Below are 16,278 nucleotides of genomic sequence, written 5' to 3'. Positions count from 1 at the left end.
GTATGCCATAATAAACCCGTTTCTGTCTGACAGTCTTTCACTTATTGTAATTTGCATTATTTTCCACCACCTATTTTCTTTATAAACGATTGGATAATGTCTGGCATCAATGCATGGAATGTATGTAAATATATTTGTATAATTATTTCGAGGTGTTTGTTATTTTAAGCGTGGTTGCAGCTGCGACGTGCATGAAATATTGTCTCCATGCATGCTGTGTGGTTTGCACAAAGCTTTATTTGGTGACCGTCCTTCGCGCAGAAACCTTTTGTCTAAAGCACGTACCGAGCGACAGACAGAAGCATGTCAAATGCAATTGCAATTCCTAGTAGCTTTCATAAAGATTTTTTTTTGTGTGATGACATAACACGTTACTACATTGTTTACTATGAGCACAATCTAATTGACACGAATCAGGCTTTTACTGGGAGGCACCACATCTAACTCACTAGCAAAATATTAGATGTAGGCTTTAAATATAAAGTTATAAAAATAACAATATGCAATCCTGGCTTTTTTCAGTTTGTTTGAAATATTTAAAGCAAAATTTAAAAGAAAAATTGCTTAACCGAAAAATCTAAAATTAAAATTTGTATATATTTTTCTCACATTTTCTCCATTTAAAATGCATTGTAATAAATGACTTGTAAAACACACTACAATCATATTTTTTATTTACATGAAAATACTATCTTGGTCATTCTGCTTTCATTAATTCAGTGTATTACTGACCATTTCTGTGTAATTAAGTATGCAATTTTCTAGTAATTTCTGAGAGAAAATTGTTCCTACACCATTTTTCAGTGTAGACCGATTATTGTTATGGTTATATAATGATTTAAGCATTTTTGGATGCAGCTTCAAGGTTTTGGTCTGACATTTGTTTTTGGGGAGGACAGATTTGAGATTTATTTTAGCCTGTGAGTTTGCAATCTAGATCAGATGTTTACGCCCGCTCCCTTCGTCTTGTTCTGCGCTCACACACGCTCAGAATGACATATTAGGGATTATTATTCAAATATCCCAGTTTTCCACAGCTGGGCCACAATCCAAGGAGAGCCTGTGGTTCCTGCTGTTTTTCCACTTACCTCTTTTTAAAGTCACGGGGAAACATGCACGAAAGGCCCTGTGTGAGAATCTGTGTTAAGATGAGTAATAACAGGCCTGTCTCTGTCCAGGTTGCTTAAAGGCTACTTAGCCTCCAAAATGCGTCTTTTATAGGTATATGGTGTGTTTACGTTAGATAAAGGATCCGTGGCGGTGCTGATGTTCTGGGAATTTGCAGCGACTGTCAAGGCAACACTCGCACGCATCTCCGCAAAATAACAAACTGCAGTTGGCAGATGAAAAGCCATACAGATTGAGCCAAAATAAAGAGAATGACAATGAAATTGAGCTTATACGTTTGAAATAATAAACGCAACCTCAAAAAGGCTGATTTTCTCAGTTAAAAGCTGAAAAATATTAGTTTTTCCAATTTGTAGCTTGCTTTTAATGTCAGAACAGCCAGCTCTCCATTTAACTCTTTCTCAATATCATTTCAGGGCATTCCCTGTTAATAATATCTCATGTGTTTAACATATTCATACACTGACTTCCAGCAAAAGAAAAAAAAGTGCATTTAATGTGCAGTAATGTTTGTTTTGAATGTATTATGGGTGTCATTTTTAACCTTTTTTTTTTATATTTGGTCATTTTGAGATTATTATTGTTGACTGACAGCTATAGCTATATCTAGCTGGCTGATTATTAAAAGGGGTATTTTCCCCGGTATCAGTTTCAGATGTTGACAACGGCTTTGTCAACATAAATATTCTATAAATAAACATTTTTGAACATTTTGACTGTTGTATGGGATAAGTGCTTATTTAATTTCGGAAATTTTCTGTATTATTAGACATATTGAAAAAAATCCATCTTGGTCAAACTAGCCTAAATATATATATTTTAAAATATTATTTTATTATATTAAAAAACAGTTTTACTGAATTGAGTAAATATTGTGTGAAATGTTTATTTAGTTTATTTAATTAGTCAAACTTTGTGTCAACACAAATATTCTATTTATAAACTTGTTTAGTGTTTGAAATAAAAACTTAATTTCAGCAATTTTATGCACACATCACTTTCCATCAATTTTATTATTTTTACTATGTCTGCATTAAATCAGCCACCTTCCACCACAAAGATTTGTATTATTGGCCAATGAAATATGTATTGTTCAAATAAGTGTTTACTTGATTTAAGCAATTTTATGTACATGCCAGTTCTCATAAATTGGGTTATTTTTAACATATAAAAATTATACCAGTCACTTTTCACTATTGATATTTGCATTGTTGGCCGTCAAAAATCCATATCGGCAAACCATCCTTGTAAAAAGATATACTTGTAAGCGTAAATATTCTAATAATAAATATTTGTTAAAATACTTTTTTACTGAATTTTGAGTAAATTAAGCATGTGTAAAATAAGCATTATTTTAATTTAAGTAATTTTATGCACATCTCATTTCACATCAATTGCTATTTGTATTATTGGACATAAAAAAAGGGTCAAACCAGCCTAAATATAATAAATATATTTTTTAAATATATTATAACACAGTTTTACCATTAAATAGATTTTTTTAATTGAAATTGGATTATTTAATATATCAGGCACCTTCCTTTGTTGATATTGGTATTTTTGGTCTTTAAGAAAATCGGTCAAACCACTAGTTGTGTTATTTAAAACATTGTGTTGTATTTTATTCAGAAGTTAATCTTGTAGGTTTGTTTCCAAGATATTTCAATTTGAGTTTTCTGTAATAGTAGTACAGTACAATAATCTAGAACCATGAAAGCTCTAGTGCCTTTGAAATAATAAGATGCATTTTCAAGCAGAGCATATCTTAGGTACTTCTTGTACACTTAACATAATGCTTTTATTTTAACCTAAAATGTGAACATTAAAGTAGGCAACATTATGCATCAGCAGCATGTCTGCAAGAAATCAGAAGTGCACCAACTGGCACTGATCAGTTTACAGTCGTGTCCTAGTTTTGCTTTCATTTGCACAGATGACACCAGAACGCTGCGGCGTTTCTGACGAGTTCACACACTGCACGCCGGACGGTTGGAGCGGACGTATTTCCATAGAGCTCGTGCGAGCGGGAGCTGCTTGCTTGAGAGGAAGGGAGGGAGAAAAAGGGAAAAGCGGCAGAGACAGAAACAGGCGTGTGACTCACTCTCCTAACCATTAGACGCTGGCCTTTGTGATCAGAACCATTCCCGTGAGAGACCTCTCTCCCCGCTTCACGTTCAAACTGGATGCCATTTTTATTTTGCCGAGCTGCTTTTTTCCCGCACAGATACAGGGCTTTGAAGTACGAAAAAGGGCTTTGTGTCTCTTCCTGATGTTGACAAAATTGTGCACATTTTTGGAATCGCAGTTATGCTCTTTCTGCTTAAATTATACCTGCATTTGGTCCTGTTTTGTGAAATGAAGGCGGCCGATTGTCTGATTTTAAAATGGGCCTTCATTAAGAGCTTGTATTTCTCGTACTGCTTTCATCCTGTGTGTTTAAAGAGCTCCCAGTATGACTGACCTCTGGATCCATTTCGTAAAATAAACAAGCGCTTTCAAATTCTGCTCTTAGCAAATGTAATAGTTATAGGTCATTTAGTCAGTAGGTTTCTTTAACACCATTCTATACATTAATAGCCTCTTTAATGGTTGTTATTTAATATTTTTGGCTAATTTGATCATTCTTACAGCTGCTAGTGGTCGAACACTATGGGTTTTGAAATATTTGATGTTGATTATTCACATTGAGAAAGCAGGGTGGACGGCCGAGGCTTCAGTCTTCAGTGTCACATGATCTTCAGAAATCATTTGAATATGTTGATTTGCTCACAAAACATTTCAGATTATTGTGCTCTGCGTCATATTTTTCTTCTGTATCCTTTGATGAATAGATGGTTAAAAAAAGAGCAGCATTTTTAAAATGGAAACCATTTGTAATTCTATCAATTCAATGCAACTCAAGCTTAGCAGATGTATTAATGAAAATATTTGAAATAGTAGTGTATATAATGTAATTTCCAATACAAAACTTTACAAAAATTGGTTTGTAACAGCACTTATTCACTAAAATATTGGGAAAATGTTATGTACGTTCATTTTGAACATACATTTGTAATTGATTATGTGGGCACAATGTATCTCAAAATAACCAATTATTGGCCTATTAACTGATCTGGTTGATATATATCGGCTTGCATTTGTGTATTTGCACAGAGAGTAATGTTAAGATGTCTTTAGTGTATGGAAAGGAGGCAACAAGCGTTGGTTATGTTTACATGGACATCAGCAATCTAATTATTGACCTTATTCTGAATAATACAATATTTCGAGAATATTCCTTTCATGTTCCCGTTTTACATGTTATAGTGCATAGATCGATTAATGGCACTATGTCCCCATGTGTCACCTTCCAACGTTCCCGCCAGAATTTGACATATCTATATACAATTTTTTCTTTGTTAAGGTGCCATAAACAGTTTAATTTTATGAAAGCTTCAAGTGCAGTTAATAATTTGTCATGCTATACATGCAAACAGACAACGGTGTTGTTAAAGGCATGACATTTTGTTGGTCGTAAAATGGTTGATCACTACCGTATGTGTATATAGATTCTTAATCAGAGTATTGATTAAAATCTGAATATTGTTGTCCATGTAAACTAACTCACTGACTGTTTAACATTACATAAGCACAATATCATGCCACACTGGCCGCCTTTTTCTCTTTAGACACCTGTTGTTGTCACCATGACCCAATCAACATTATCATTTACAGCTGCATGTCACGAAAGAAAGTCTAACATTTTCCCCTCTCGCATAGAACACATGAATCCTCTTGGTTTCCTCTTTTTACGAGTCCCTTATAGAAACCGATGGCGTTCGGGGAAACCCCCTGTGAAAATACGTCAAGTTTCATCGTTCACCTCACAAAGGTCAGGCTTTGAAAGTCTTCAGCGGGACGGCTGTGTAACGCGTAGCTCTCTAGGCGTGTAGGACTCAGCTGATGCGAGTCTTTCCTCTTGCTGCTCTTTCCACTACAATGGAAATGCAGACACTTGAAATACTCTTTATTTGCATCATCTTAGGTTCAGTGATGAAACCTCTTCTTATCAAGTACCCTTTTAACTGTATAGTGATCTTGAGTTGATATTCAGTTCTTTGGAGATTAAGAAAGCTCTTGATGCTTCGTGATAAGTTCTTCAGATGTGTGTGTATTGGTTTCCTGTCATTCTAAAATTAACTTGCTTACTCGCTTAATGGTAATAACCTAATGTTAATTCATTTACATATTGATTCAGGTAACAGTAGAAGAGAAATTAGAAAAACACTTCACAATGCACTATAAAAACAACAACTATTGTTGTAAATAAAACAAAAATTATTGGAGCACGTCACAAGAAAATACTACTACAGCATTTCTACTTCAGAATGGCGTATTTAAAGGCATCATATAATGTTGTTAAAAAGATCATTGTTTTGTCTATTTGGTGTAATGCAATGTGTTTATGTGGTTTAAGTAAAAAAAAGAAGAAAAAACTTTATTTTCCACATACTCTACATTATTGTTTCTCCTCTATGGCCCTCCATGCTGAAACGCATCGATTTTTACAAAGCTCTTCGGTCTGAAAAGCGAGGTGAGCTCTGATTGGCCAGCTATCCAGTGGGTTGTGATTGGCTTAATACCTCAAGTGTGTGACGGAAATGTTACTCCTCTTAATTATACTGTGATGTGTGTCCCTTTCAAAAAACAATAAAACGCATTACAAACGAGCCATTTGTTGCATCCATTGGAGACATAATTGTGGATTATAATGACTTGAACAGTCTTTTTACGCGTTGCATTGAATAGTGCCACGCTGCACCGTGTAAACATAAAACCATGTCTGCATTAGTGATCTGAGAAACGACAAACAACAAGCTCTACTCTACACGGCTAAAAACTCACGCTTGAGTCATCAGTGGGAAATCCTTTAAATATGAAAACATACTTACAGACTGCGAGTCAGAACAGCCGGCACTGTAGTCTTCTCTCCCAGGAATATAAAATGCATTGCTCACATCTGTATATTTGGGTTGAACTGTTCTGGAACGGTGTTGTAAATGCAACTTAACTGATTTCTAGTCATGTCTTCTTTTGGAAGGCCATACAAAGTATTTTTGAAATGAAATGAAATGCAGAGTGTCTCCACAACATGGGGCTGGTGGCAACAATACTACAGCAAGAAGCAAAGTTACACCTTCTTTCTTTGCGTGAACATTTGGGCGGTGTTATGCAAATCTTCCCACAAAGTGACCTAGACGTGGGGGAGTGTTTAAACAAGGTGTTTTAGGAGGGCATGGACGAGTGTAAACTTATAAAGAATATCTCTTTTGGTGTGAGACTTTATAGTCTTTGCATCTTTAGGCATCTTTTCTTTTCACAAACAGCTTGTAACACTCCAAAGAGAAAGGAATACTTGAAATCGCCTCATATAACCCCTTTAATTCAATGTTAACTGATATTTATTTAATTTTTTGTGAAATTTGCTACCAATTTTAAAGAGAAAATAGTTCAACTACATCCTACACCAATTTTAAAGTGTACTGTAGTGAAGGCTTTGTAGAAAAGTTTACAACAGATTCCTCTGCCTACTCTAACATTGTCCAATGTGATCGTGATTAAAACAAAAGGCATCTCTCTTATTATATGACTTATTATTATGAATAATTTATTGATAAGCAACTTTTAATCACATTATGGTGAAGTATAACAGTTTGTTTAATGAAAAAAGCCAATGGTTTCTCCACTAACACTAATATTATCAGATGCAATCACTAAAAAAACAAGGAATTTATCTTTTTAATTGGCTTTTACTTTTTGGATAAGCATTTGGCTCTATTCTCTACAACTTTTGAAAATGATATTGTGAAATGTAACAATTTGCTTAAAGGAGAAGGCTTATAAAGATGATTTGGAATTTTTCAATTCAATCCATTCCGTGTAAGAATATAAACTATGGAATGATGACTATAAAAAAATCTCCAAATTTGTTTTTTTAAGACCTTCTATTAGGTCAGATTTGGCAACAGTAACCAAGGGCAGAGCTCAGTGAAGGCTCCGCTGGATCTTTTAATTCTCAGTGTGTTGCAGTTATGACTGAAGGGTTATTTTCACGTTCTGTTGCTGAGCGCAGTTAGATTGCGAGGCGATTGGTTTCTAGAAACCCTTCAATCAACAGGTCTGTGTTTGCTGGTCTGTACACACGTCCTGTCAGGAAGTAGAGTGACTTTCTCCTCACACTCAAGACATGGGCGGCACGCATACACATCTGAAACCACAGTCACATTTTCTTGCAGAACCCTTACAATGTATGACGTAACACAGTGACATGCTCATGGTCCATAAAGAATATCTATTGTTTGACTGAAAATTAAAATTTTTCATCCAGCACAGATTAATCTAATGTTTTGAGGTGAATGTGTGGCAGTGAGTTACAGCACCTGTGTGAATCCTATACTTCGTAATCACAGATTCTACCCTACATCTTGGAATATCTGACCCAAATAAGAATTTTCACCATATATTGTCATCTGAACAAGTAAGAAGTCTGCCATGTTTGTTTTGACCAACTGAGGAAAAAAGCATTACAATAAATTGTGCTACCAATGGTTATTAAGAGTAATGATCACTAAGCTCATATCACATCAAACCTTACACATACACATGAAAATGAAAAAAAAATGAAAATCTCGACAATCATTCAGTTCAATGCAGTCAGTTATGTCTCAAGTGAATGAAAACAGCTGAAAAATAAATGGGATGTGATGTGTATCACATCAATATCGTATCTGTGCATCATTTCTTAAAGGGACAGTGGCCCCAAAACAGCTGTGATAAAAATCTTAAAATTTAATTTAACACTCTCTGCGGTGTTATTTTCTCTTTCTTTTTTACATTTCTATATTTAAATACTACCAACTACCATTTTTTTTTGTATTTATCTATACATGCAATTTGTGTATTTGTTCTTTGTTTTACTGGCTGTTCTGTTGTCCCTTTAATCATAAATTAAAAATAAATTAATGTATGGATTTAGCAGACGCTTCTATCCAAAGCAACTTACAGTGCATTCAGGCTATAAATTTTTACTTATCATGTGTTCCCGGGGAATCGAACCCCCAACGTTGCGCTTCATAAAGCAATGCTCTACCACTTGAGCTACAGGAACACCATCATGTTTTAACTTTCGTAGTTAATCTAGTAGTATCTGCTGTGGTATCAAAGAAGTACTTTGCTTGAAGTAATAAATGGAAAACAAGTCAAATTTTAAATCTTGCTGATCCGAAAAATTATCCGATCCGTTGGTTAAAAACCATAACAGTGAGATTTGTGATCCCTTGAACCCCTACAGTAAATAAATCAATAAATCCACTGCTCTCTTGTCTCCTCTGAGGCTGGGACTTTAAAAAGTGCTTGACTGTGCAGCCAAAGACAGAACCGTTAGCATGTTTTGCTCAAACTTTCAGCATGGCATTAAAGCTTTTACACTGTTGTCGCTTGCAAAATCAAAAAGAAGGCGCCATGGGTGAAAACGTAATATTATAATGAGATCCCTTTGCAAATCAGACACACTCGTTTTTTCAGATGCAGAAAAAAGCTTACAGAAACAAAGTTACTGGGTTAATCTTTTTCATGTTTCCTTGGTTGGTAGATGCACCAGGGACCTGATTATAGCACTTAAAATCTGTAAAAGTCAGGTTTTTATTACATGTCCCCTTTAAGACGTTACATTTCTCAAGGTCTAACAAACATGTGGAAAGCATTTCCTTAATGCTTAATGAATATCATATGGTATCATTTGAATATCATTTGGCCACATCGCCCAGGCCTACCTTAAAGTGAATTTAGCAAACACTGTTGCATCTGCACATATTGATCAATATTAGTGTGCAGATCTCTGAAACGCCCTGACAGTGAATCTGACACCGTAACGACATAATGAAGGGCTGTGTCAAAATCTTAGATGCAAGACAAACTAGTTTGGTCACTTTGGTGAACCCATGGCTGCCTTTTCAACCCTTGGCAGATTTTGGCAGCGTTTGATTGTAATTTGGGAAATGGTGGTGCATTGCCTGGTCCTGTCTTTTTGAGCAAGTTGTGTACAAAAGAGGATGCAAAACTGATATTGTTTTGTTGTGTTAAATGTGCATGTTTTTTGTGTGTGTGTGAGTGTAGGATTATGCTGGATTCATGTGAAGTGAAACCAACCTCCCTAATACAGGAACAAGAAACCTACTTTGACAGGAGCGTGTTGCTGGTGCACAATGTGTGTGTTTGTGCCAAAAGTGGGCAGAGTTTTCCGTTTGCACGACATGTGCTCGCGTGGAACGTGAGACGGCTTGCACTGTTGCCAGGCTCTTTTTACGAGTCTAGTTGTGTCGAGACGGTGGACGGTCTTGTTTTGCAGAAGCTGCTGTACAAGAGCCTGTTTATTTTATCTGGAGTTCACACATTATACAAAATATAAGCATGAACTTTATGCTTGATCATTCTGGTGTCAAAATAGCCATGGTAAAGTTTTCGACATAAACGTAACACGAATTCAGTCAGAATTTCAGTACTCACAATGTAATACACACTTACTTGTTCTATATTATACAATTTTGCACATTTTATATTTAAATTGTTTACTTGTTGGCTCCTCCAGAGCATTTATTATTTATAGCTTGAAATTAACTTATATAATAGGCCAATATAATTTTAAAAACATAAAACTGTAGTATAGTATTAGTAGTAGTAGTAGTAATAACATTTGCATCCATTCTTAAAAAATACATATTGCTTGAAAATAACTTTGTAATCATATATAGATGGATAGATAGATGGATAATATATAAAACAAAAACCTGCTATTGTAATAATAATAAAATATCAATTATATTTAAATTCTCTCACCATTAGTAATATTTTATAATAATTAATTCTCCATTATAATTATCGTAAATGGATGTTTTTATGAAAATATTTATTTTATTAAGTAAACAAATGTATGCTTTTTATAAATCTATCCATTTATTTATGTATTTATTCATAATAATAAAAAAAAAGTAGTAGGAGGGCATTCGGGAACTTGTCACCTACCTTTTTATGAATTGAAGTAGTATGAATTCAGATTAATCATCGTGTGTGTGTGTGTGTATTTGTAATCAGGCACCGAATGGAAAACCCCAAAAAGTCCTTTCAGCCAATAGAATCCTTTAGAGGTCCAAGCGTGCTAGAATTTGAGCAGGTTTTGGCAGGATATCAGAGCTGGGCGATATTCATTCATTTCCTCGCCAGAGAGAGCGAATGCGATTGGATGTGTGGATGAAAGGGACTGAGGAGGCAGATGTGGATATCTAACGTCTTTACCCATGATTCTGTTCTTAGCGTGTCAGCAATATGGGATTACTGTGTTTTAACTGAAGCTCAAAGGACAGAGGAATAAAAGATTTGTTGCTTTTGACTGACGGGTTTAAGTCACATTCAGCGCTGGTGAACAGACTTGAAATTGAAAGAGCCGAATAGTGAATAGAGCGGAAGAAACAGCCGACCTCAAGACAGCGCTGGCTTAAACCCAGAGGCCTGCGCTGGCCGTTTGCTCAGATTTAATAATGGGATTGTTTGCGTTGATGAGGTTGTCTTTGTGGTGGTTTTGTTATTTTATTTTATTATTCTTATTTGTAAAGAAATGGGTAGAACATAGTTTCTCACATCAAAAGACCATTTTCATTTATGTGTAAATATATTGCATTGATATATTAATTATAGTGCATTAATATTCCCTAGAGGTAGTTACTGAAATGCAGGTCATAAAAAAAAGTTTTCAACATTGTCTACAAAAATAAAGATGTTTTGTAAACATCTTACCTTTCTTTATTTTTTTTTTTATAGCATATTTAGATTTTTTTTCTTAAATGTTTTTTTCTTAAATTTATGCATTTACTTATTTAAACTAAATATTTTTAAAAAATAAATGCATTAATTTTATTTACAGTATTAATAATAATCATCATCAACATAATCATTTTAAAATAATGTTTATTTTTAAATACATTTCCTTTTTAAATTATTTGGCATTTATGATTTAAAAGTTCATTTAAAGCAATAACACATGTATGTAAACAAACAACTGTTTATTATGCCAGGTTTTTGTTTGGACATCGCAAGCTAGACTTTCTGGCAGATTTTTGTCTGTTTATTCTGTAGTGTTTAGAAGGCATTGTTTGACCCTTTGACCTTTCTGACCCTGTCTAGACTTCTCCTGACAGTAGATGTCAGGGGTTGTGAATTCAGTAATGAAGCTCGCTCTCATTGAATTTGATGAATAAAGTTTGTGCTCTCTTATTTACATTGTCTTTTCAGTTTTGCATTTGAAGCATTTTCAAATGCATTTTCTAATTAAAACGTTTTGCAATTAAGCTATAATTGGATTCACATTGGTCTGAGTAAACGCTGCAATCCGGGTCATTCCCATGAGGCTGATTAATGTGGATATCATCTCAGGACAAGTCCATTACAGTGTCTGTGACTCACCCAAACTTCACCCCTGCATCGCGCTGAGTCATTGGGTCGGACCGCTCCAGTGTTTAAGCTTGTACATTTCAGACTGTTATTCTTATATTCAGAAGTCTTCTCTGTAGCTATATCCAAAATATGGATCTTAATGTTAATCACTCTGAAATTATTTATTTATAGAGTGTTTTCCAGTCGGAAGAGGTATCTTTTTGACTAAACAACCAACCATAATTTCCAAATAGATCATTTATCTATATTTATCTTAAATGTTTAATTCAAAAATTAAAATTCCATGAATGTTTTTCTTTTAGGAAATATAAAATATGCAAATACTAATTTATACAATAACATTTACCTGTATTACTTATACTGTATTACATTTTAAATAAATTTATCATTTAATTAATCTAATTTACAAATGTATTCATTTATTCAAGAGTAATTTTGATAGGAAAATTACAAAATAAATTGAGAATAATTTAAGACAGACATTAATATAAGTGTTGTGATTTTATAGTTGTACTGTAATAACCATTATTTTAATATACATAAATTTTGTATAATTTAAATTAATAATTTGAATGAGCTTTTATTTTTTGAATTATTTAATATATATTTATATACTTTTCCAAAAAGTATTTATGTGAGTTTTAGTTTTTAGTAGTCATTTTAATGCTTTTTATATTTTTAGTTAAGGATAATAACCCTGTTAATAATATATTAAATCACTATTATTAATGTCATATGATTGTTTTTTATATTCAGATTTGTAATTTTACAGAGAAATATTACAGTAGTGATGTTTCTTATTTTGTTCTAACATTTTTATTTTAGTAGTAATAATTATACAAAATATTTACAATTTTATTTTATTATAATTTAAAAAAATATATAATCACAATATATTTGGCCAGTTTTGCGGCTTTACTATAAATCTGCAAACCTAGAGAATTATTATTATTATTTTATTTTTTTTGGTTCGCAATTACAAATTTTCTCAGAATGAAGTCATTAAGGAGACAGAATTGTTAAAGTGGGTTTCGCTCTTCTAATGTCGCTCGCCGTCTCTGTTTCTGTCTGTCTGATCCTCTCTGTTCAGTTCGATGTGTAATCAGCCCGAGCGCTAGTAGGAAGCTGATTATAACCACACAACCACAGCAAGACCAACACTCATCTACTGGCCTGTGCCCTAATCCCTGTCTCCCTCTCTCTCTCGCTCTCTCTCTCGCTCTCTCTCTCTTTGTTTCCGTCTCTCTCGCTCTCTTTCTCCCCGTCATTCCAGTTTCCACCCCCCTTTGCTCGTGCCCCCCCGTGGCTGTGTAATCTGCAGTAAAAGGTGCATTGTTCTGTGTGGCGTGGGTATCTGTGGTCATTAACCTACATACTGAGCAGCAGGCCGCTGGCTTCTTTAAGCTTTCTCAGATGCCCTGCGATCAGGAAGTTCAGCGTTCGCTTCTCAGTCTGTTAACCCTTTCCTTCCCCTTTGCACAGTGTTTTGGCAAAGTCTCGCTGACAGTTATAAACACTAGGGAAAACTTAAGTGCAGTTATATGCTGTGTTTTTTCATCCTCATTTGTCACTAGGGCTGTACCAAAATAGTCATACAGCAGGACTATTTCCTGATGTTTCTCATAGCATTTGATTGGTTGCACACCCTTGGATGTCAACAGAATATATGGGAAGCATTTTCTCCTCTCTTTTAAAGTTGATAAGCCGGTTTATTTTGCGATTTGAACTATGCATAATTAGCCTATACTATTTCATTTTAATATTTGCTTTTAGCTTTTTTCATTGTTCTATGCAAACTATTGCAAAACCCTTTTTTTTAAATTGGTGCATTCATAAATGTAAAAAAACATTATAATACTCAATGATAAAACAGATGCATGTTGTAGAAGAAAGTAAAACAAACTACACAAATGAAGATTGAACTGTTAATAACCTCATGAGCTGCCTATGTAGGTGACATTTAAAGGCTTTATAAGACTTGACTCGGTTTGGCCAATTACAACGCAATAACCTGATGTACCTTTTGTAAATAAAGCAATCCCACAATGCCTAACAAAGTATCCTGTAGAAAAACATCAATCCAAGCTGTTGGCAATGTTTATTTTATGAATAATACACTATTTTGTTAAACAATTAAATCTGATAAATTGAATTTTACTTAATATTTGTAGTATTTCAACGTTAGCTTGGCAACATACTACCTCCAGACTCTATTGGAATCATAAGTTAGTCAAACTTTGTGTTATTTAGTGCAATTTTGTGACGCATAAGTTGCCTGTGAAATCATATGTTGTCTTATAGGTACTACATTTGGTTCAAAACTTTTTTTGCGACAGTTGTATCAGTGTCAGTTGGAATAATAACGTGTTCATACTTCATACATATAATTGGTTGAGAAATAGCTACTTAATGGATTACAATTGAACTAAACTAAATTTTAGTTTACTAAATGTACAACTAAAACATTTCAAATGACTAGAATGACTAAAACTAAAAACTGTTCAAAATATCATGGAAAAACGCAATTCATAAACACATTTTTTTGCAATATTAAATTACAGTTGTTTGAAGAATAAACCCTCTAATGGCTCTCTACATACGTGTGTGCGCGTGTGTGTGCGCGTGTGTGTGTGCGCGTGTGTGTGTGCGCGTGTGTGTGCGCGTGTGTGTGTGCGTGTGTGTGTGTGTGTGTGTAAAACTTGTTTTTGATATCCTTTATATTTGGTGTGCTGGTCAGTTCACAGCAGTGATAGAAATTAATCTTTTCCAAAAAGTATATTTAAATTGATTTTTACATTTTATGGGCATTTTTACCTTTTAAAAACCTTTTTTTCATATTTTGATTTTTCTAATTCTTACATTTTAATCACTCAAGTAGAATACGAAATTTAGTCTATTATCCAACAAATTATATCAAAATTCGTCTTTCCAATGCAGAGAAAACGCATAAGCTGCATGTGAAGGTGTAGGCCTATTTGCACCGATTTAACTCAGCTCTGAAGGACATGCATGCATTTAACCTGCAGTTACAAATGCATAAATAACATTTTGTCATTTTAAACCTAAAACATGGACTGCTGATTTTTACAATTATAAAAAAAAAAAAAAGAAAAGATACATCATATGGGAAATTAAAACCGCAAGTCATTGCGACTGAACCGAATCATGTGACTGTGGCTGTGTTTAGAATAATTTTTACTTGGCGAAATAAAGTGTCTAAAACATAAGTCCCTTAATATTAGCTTCTTGTTTATTGAACTGTTGCATAAAATCAGATTCACAATTGTAATAATGCTTACTTTCAGAGGTGAAAACTGGCACTCTTCATGTGATCTTGACTAACTCCTCTGTGGTATTTTTATGCATAACTGTATGTCTATGTGTGCGTGTGCTTCACAGAAAGAGAACGAGATGATCAAGAATCATGAGTGGTGCTTATTCTTTCACAAAACACAGCTAACTTAGGGACATCATAAGAAGCCACCATATATTGATTTACAGTCTTAATATGTCTATGTTTATCAGATGCACATCAGTACTAATGGTCCGTTGGGAAACACAGTGTTCTGTGTGTACTTACAGTAAATGGACTAAACAAAGCCTCAAGGCAAATAATTTGCCTTTCTGATTTTTTTGTACTTGAGTTACTCAAGAAATCGTTTCAGTCCTACATCAATCTGATACTTGGTATCGGTATCCAAAAACTGTTTTTCGCCAACTGCTGTATGTAGGTAAGTATGCAGGGATGCATTCTAAATCTGTCACTTACAATGATGCTGTCTATGTAGGCAGTAAATGACAAGATTGCTCACTGGTTTTGAAACGGATCCATGTAATTGTGTTCATGCATGTCCACTGATTCCCAATATATTTCTGGTCTATAATTTTGACGTTGCAAAATAAAACCATTCCCTTATTCCTGCTTTTTGCTTATGGTGCAGAACATATTTTGACTGCGGTGTTCCTTGGGAATACAGATGTTGTCCGTGACTCGCTGTTGTGTCGTGTCACTCTTGAGGTTGGGTTGATCAGGGATTACTTGCCTCACTTGAGCAGAGCTCTTGTTGTTGATTTTTTTTTTTATATATTGAGTGTTGTATAATTTTGGCAGACGGTTGAGGGAGGGAAGTACGTTTACTGGGCCAATGACAGTGGGATGTTCAGATAATGTTGTTATAGCGGTCAGGCCTGAGACGCGAGCTGTGAGTGGCCTATTGTTTTTTATTTAAAGCATGTAAGTGTTCTGTGTTTGAGACTAAAGACTGTTCTGATCTCCTGGAAGCACATTTTGTGAATATTCTGTGTAATAATCTGCATGTGATTATGCACTTGTATGCTGTGTGAGGCGTGTTCATGTTTGAGCATGAGTGTTAATGCGTGTGTTGGTAAATGCCCAAATGTAAAATGCTTTCCTTTTAATTGGAAGCTTGGCTATATCATATAACCTTCAGCCAATCACAGCTCGACTTCGCATTCACTTCGCATTCACTGCAGAGGATGTTAAAAAATAATTATTTTCAGAATAGTCTGAAGAATTCCTTCAGATTAGATTTTTTTTTCCTGTGTCTGTTTAAAAACACACAAAATGAGCAAATTATTTTTAAGTTACTTAAATGTCAGATTCTTTATGCATATCTTAAAAAATTGTATTGTTTGTTTATTAAA

General features: G+C 34.3%; 1 protein-coding gene across 3 annotated transcripts in view; it reads left to right on the top strand.

Moving 5' to 3' along the window:
- ankrd12 (ankyrin repeat domain 12) overlaps window positions 1-16,278 on the top strand; it is a 46,816-nt gene that overhangs the window by 547 nt on the left and 29,991 nt on the right. The window lies entirely within an intron of this gene.

Source organism: Carassius gibelio, chromosome B2 (genome assembly GCF_023724105.1).
Source record: "Carassius gibelio isolate Cgi1373 ecotype wild population from Czech Republic chromosome B2, carGib1.2-hapl.c, whole genome shotgun sequence".
NCBI classification, from domain to species: Eukaryota; Metazoa; Chordata; class Actinopteri; order Cypriniformes; family Cyprinidae; genus Carassius; species Carassius gibelio.
Note: the sequence above shows the minus strand (reverse complement) of the source record. Positions and strands in the feature narration are given on the sequence as shown.